Source organism: Salvelinus sp. IW2-2015, unplaced genomic scaffold, assembly GCF_002910315.2.
Source record: "Salvelinus sp. IW2-2015 unplaced genomic scaffold, ASM291031v2 Un_scaffold16461, whole genome shotgun sequence".
Classification (NCBI taxonomy): Eukaryota; Metazoa; Chordata; class Actinopteri; order Salmoniformes; family Salmonidae; genus Salvelinus; species Salvelinus sp. IW2-2015.
The window spans coordinates 273670-279338 of record NW_019957597.1 but is presented as its reverse complement, the minus strand read 5'-3'; the positions used below and the strand labels follow the sequence as shown (position 1 = coordinate 279338).

General features: G+C 42.5%; 1 pseudogene; it reads left to right on the top strand.

The window, feature by feature from the left end:
- The first annotated feature begins 2276 nt into the window (after positions 1–2276).
- LOC112080727 (low-density lipoprotein receptor-related protein 4-like) overlaps positions 2277–5669 on the top strand; it is a 145629-nt pseudogene continuing 142236 nt past the window's right edge.

The window sequence follows — 5669 nt, the reverse complement described above, 5'->3', positions numbered from 1 at the left end:
TTWGTGATCACACACAACCATGGCTGCCTAGCAGGTGCGTGTGTGTCTACACGTATGTGGGCAGAGTGTGTGTGTGTGTCCCACTAGAGAGAAATACGCACCTAATAGCTTCCAGCTACAGCGGTGTGTGTTTGCCTGTACAGGACTGGGCAGGGCAGAGCCTTGCAGGATAAAAGAGCTCTCTGCTGTGTGGCTAATCCTTAGGAGTGGTATATCTGGACATGATTGGGTGATTATCCTAGCAGGGGCCATAAACACCGGAGCGTGTAAGTCGGTGTGTGTGTGAGTACAAGKGATATGGTTGCCTTATGTTTTGGCCTTGTGTTGTCCATATGGCTCAATTGGTTAGCAATGTGCCAGAGATCGRCGCGATGTAGAGCTGAAGAAATGTCAGTATTTTTCCATTTTAGCATTTGCGTGTGTTATTGTATGTGTGTGCTTGGTTGTCCTTTGACAAACATTCTCATGAGCAAACACTATGCCAGCCCAACAGCTGATAATGTGAGCTATTTACTGTACCACACACACACACACACAACCCTGKGCAGATAGAGGGAGTGAGAGATGGGGGGTATGTGAGTCAGAGAATCGTTGAACCTTTGGAACAGCTCTGAGAGTCAAATTAACTTGTGGATACCATTATGTATCTGCGTCCAGTATGAAGAAAGGTTGTTTTGCGAGCCAATTCTAACTAGCGTTAGCGCAATGACTGGAAGCCTACAGGAAGAGCTAGCATGAGTTCATCTGACTGGGGAAGAAGATAAAGGGCTTCATTGCCAAAATCCTGAACTCCCTTTAAGATGTCCATGTATAACAGCAGTGGCAATGTCATATGAAGAGACTAGACCATAGACATCCTAGTCTTCTTGTTCCCTCCCTTCTTATCCTACGACAACATCCGGTGAAATTGCAGAGCGCGAAATTCAAAATAGAAAAATCGTAATATTAAACATTCATGAAAATACAAGTGTCATACATCATTTAAAAGCTTAACTTCTTGTTAATCCAACCGTGTTGTCAGATTTCAAAAAGGCTTTACGGCGAAAGCATACTATGCGATTATCTGAGGACAGCGCCCCACATCAAAATACTTTTTCAACCAGKACAGGCATCACAAAATCACAAATAGTGATTAAATAAATCACTTACCTTTGAAGATCTTCCTCTCTGTGCAATCCCAAGGGTCCCAGCTACACAATGAATGCTTGTTTTGTTCGATAAAGTCCTTCTTTATATAAAAAAAAGTCAGTTTAGTTGACGCCAATGATCTCAGTAATCCACTTGTTCAACATGCATACAAATGAATCCTAAAAGTTACCGGTAAAGTTCGTCCAAACAAGTCAGATGTTTCTTATTAATCGTAGGTACTCTAATATCTAAATAAACGATAATATTTATGACAGCGAACAGTATGTTCAATAGGGAAGATAAATAACGAAAAGCGTGCACCTCATTCATGCGCCAACAAGACTACTTTTCTAATGAGAGACACCTTGGAAAAACTACAACTACTTTCWKATTTTTCAAAAAACAAGCCTTAAACCCTTTCTAAAGACTGTTGACATCTAGTGGAAGCCATAGGAACTGCAATCTGGGAGGAATTCCTTTGTATATCCCATAGGCTAGCATTGAAATGGCCTGTGACCTCCAAAAACAACATTTCTGGATGGATTTTCCTCTGGTTATTTTAACAGTTTTAGAGACTTCAGATTGTTTTCTATCCAATGCTACCAATTATATGCATATCCTAGCTTCTGGGCCTGAGTAACAGGCAGTTTACTTTGGGCACGTCAGTCATCCGAAATTCCAAACAATAACCAGTATGCTAAAGAGGCAGATATAGAGAGCGATTGACAGAGAGAAGAGACTGATAGAAAAATTTGATGGACAGATGAGTAAGAAAGGTCCAATTTTAACAACTCTACCACCCCAATCTGCATATGATTTAACACATGGGCCCTCCATCATTCATTCGTAGTTGCAGTAGCACACTAGCCTAACTGGGTGTCTCTAAGTTAAGGAWCTATCTTGCATAGACAATGGGGCGGTTTGTTACAGCTCCTCTTCATCTGTGCCGTCAGAGGGGGGAGCAGGGAACGTCTCAAAAGCTCTGAGGCTTGATCTGTCTCTCTTTAGGAGGCCGTTAAGGGGGAAGGTCCAAGGAGGAACAGCGGGGAGTCCACACTACATCACTCTCCCTCTCATCCCGCTTAATTGTTTCCTTTTGATCTTCAAGACACTGACGGTCTTCTTCTGGCATATGGAGCTGTGTGTGTGTGTGTGTGTGTGTGTGTGTGTGTGTGTGTGTTTGTGTGAAGCACAGCTACAATGAGTCAGGGAGGCTGTGGCACAACTACTGCTGAAGCTACCATGCTTCTGATGCACATCCCTTTTTTTCTTATTTTCTCTCTTTTCAAAGCTACTTTTCCAAAAATATCTCTGAAAGGCCTCATTCGGAAAGGAAAAGGAACAACAAGCACATTGAAAGAAAGTGAGTTTATTACCCTCCCTCCCCTCCTTCCTCTCTTTCTGCCTCTCCTGCTCTACCTAGTGCCTGCTCCTAACCTTGTTTTACCACGCCGTTGCTAAGACACATCAATCGCCGTGTCACACGTTCTTTTGCTCTAATGCCGTGTCATYAAAGCCTTCCTCTTTCATCTCTAAAGGGTTCTGGCACTCTCTCACCCTTACCTGCCTGGAAACTCTAACTGGGGTAGGGTGAGTAGAGAGCGAGGGAGGAATGGTGGGGGAGTCCTCTCTGATCCCTCTTTAATCAAAGTCTGGAATATTCCGTTAGTGGCGTTCRGTCTTTTTATTTATTTWWAAAAAAAATGGGGGGAGCACTTCTCTTCTTCCTTAATATGTTCTCTCTGAAGCAGGACAGTTTGTAGTGCTTTCTGTGTCTCTTTTTTTCCTTCTGCACCCCCTTCTCCATTTCTCTTTCTCTCTATCTTTCTGTCTCTCTCGCCCTCTTCATCTCACTCTGTTGTTTCTGGTCTCCCCCTCTCTTACTCTCCCCCTCTCTTACTCTTTAAGGCATAGAGTGGTAGTTAACCTCAGTGGATCAGGGTGTGGAAGACTGTGAGGGAGGGGGATTTGGGGGAGAGAAGTTGATCCAGTTTGGAGAATTGTATTTGTCACATGCCTCGTAAACAACAGGTGTAGACTAACAGTGAAGTGATTACTTATGGGCCCTTCCCAACAATGCAGAGAATAAACTTGAAATAATAGAAAACCAGCTCACCACTGGGGCTGATGCTGCCGTTCCGTCCTGCCAGCTAGGTTTATATTTAGCATGTCCTTGTTCATCCACGACTCAGAGAAACATAGGATATTACAGTTCTTCAGATCATGTTGATAGGATGTGTGGGCTCCCGAGTGGCGAGTAGCGCAGCAGTCCAAGGCACTGCATCTCAGTGCTAGTGGCGTCACTACAGACCCTGGTTCGATTCCAGGCTGTATCACAACCGGCCATGATTGAGAGTCCCATAGGGTGGCGCACAATTGGGCCTGCGTCGTCCGGGTTAGGGTTTGGCCGGGATAGGCCGTCGTTGTAAATAAAAATTTGTTCTTAACTGACTTGCCTAGTTAACTTCTCTGCGCTACGGATCAATTTTACGGGATCATTTTCCTAAACAACCACTGAATTGCAGGGCGCAAAATATTACAAAAAATATTTATAATCATGCAATCACAAGTGAAATATACCAAAACACAGCTTAGCTTGTTGTTAATCCACCTATCGTGTCAGATTTTGAAAATATGCTTTGCAGCGAAAGCAATCCAAGCTTTTGTGAGTGTATCAATCAATGCTACAACAGCTAGCCCCAAATTAGCATGGTCACGAAAGTCAGAAAAGCAATAAAATGAATCGCTTACCTTTGATAATCTTCGGCTGTTTGCACTCACGAGACTCCCAGTTACACAACAAATGTTATTTTTGTTCGATAAATAATAGTTTTATATAAAAAAAAAACGCCATTTGGGTTGCACGTTATGTTCAGAAAACCAAAGCCTCGTTCCGTTCGACGAAAATTCCAAAAGGTATCCGTAATGGTCGTAGAAACATGTCAAATGTTTTTTATAGTCAATCCTCAGGTTGTTTTTAACAAACATAATCGATACTATTTCAACCGGACCGTAACCTATTCAATAAGAGAGAAAAAGAAAAATGGAGAGCTACCCCTCTCGCACGCAGGAACTAATCAGAGGACACCTGACTAGTTTTGAAAAATCTCGCTCATTTGTCAAAATAAAAGCCTGAAACTATGTCTACGCCTGGTCACAGCCTGAGGAAGCCATTTGAAAAGGAATCTGGTTGATACTCCTTTAAATGGAAGAACGACGGGCCAGGAAACACAGATAAAAAAATAAAAAACACTCCCGGGTTAGATTTTCTCAGGTTTTCGCCAGCAGAATCAGTTTTGTTATACTCACAGACAATATTTTTTGGAAACTTTGGAGTGTTTTCTATCCTAATCTGTAAATTATATGCATATTCTACGATATGGACCTGAGAAATAGTCAGTTTACCTTGGGAACGTTATTAAAAATAAAAAATAAAAAATCTGACCCCTAGCGTCAATAAAAGTTCAATCATTTTCTTTTTAAAAGGATCGTCTCGAACGGAGCTCATTGTCACGTTCTGACCTTTATTTTACTTTGTTTTGTCTTTATTTAGTATGGTCAGGGTGTGAGTTGGGGTGGGCAGTCTATGTTGGTATTTCTATGTTTTCCTATTTCTGTGTTTGGCCTGATATGGTTCTCAATCAGAGGCAGGTTTATTTTTTTGAGCAGTGTATATATATACAGTGGGGAGAACAAGTATTTGATAAACTGCCGATTTTGCACGTTTTCCTACTTACAAAGCATGTAGAGGTCTGTCATTTTTATCATAGGTACACTTCAACTGTGAGAGACGGCTCTCGGTTTTATTTGGGCGACATGTGGCAGTGGGGTACCCAGTTTGGAGAACGAGCGATGGGGGAACTATGGAGCCTGTATGAAGGATCTGTTCAGGAGAAGACAAGGACATTGGTTAGTCAAAAGCGTAACAGGTGCAGGGGAGAAAGAAAGAAGGGGAAAAGAGAAAATCAGAGGTTGGTGTCATTTAAAAAAAAAAATCTTACGTTAAGGCTAGGAAAGTCCAGTTAATTCAAACTTAATATTCATATCATCCAATAAATTGCACAAGAGAAGCTCTAAGGGTAAGATGAGCAAAGTGTGTGAGGTTCAAGTAAGCTCCTGTGCCCAGGCCACGATCGAACACTGTTTGCTTTACGCGACCGACCGGATATATCGCACGCACAAAATTTTCTTTGTAATATGGTAATCTCTCGCCTGTTGCGCACGGGGGCCTATCGAGCTCATCACGCTGGAAGGCATTGGACCAGTGGATTTCTTGCCAAAAACCTTTTGCCTAACAGAGAGTTTAACTTAGGATACGCCACAGGAATCGTCCTAGAATGAGTCTATATGCGTACTTACGCCAGTCGAGTACTAGGTTAAGAATTCCCCTATCTTCCGCTGGATAGCTAGGGCCGCTCTAGACCGAGCCATGAAAAACAGCCCCATATCATTATTCCTCTTTCCCAAACTTTACAGTTGGCATTAGGGTAGCGTTCTCCTTTGCATCCCCAAACTGCAGATTCCATCCGTTGCACGCTAAG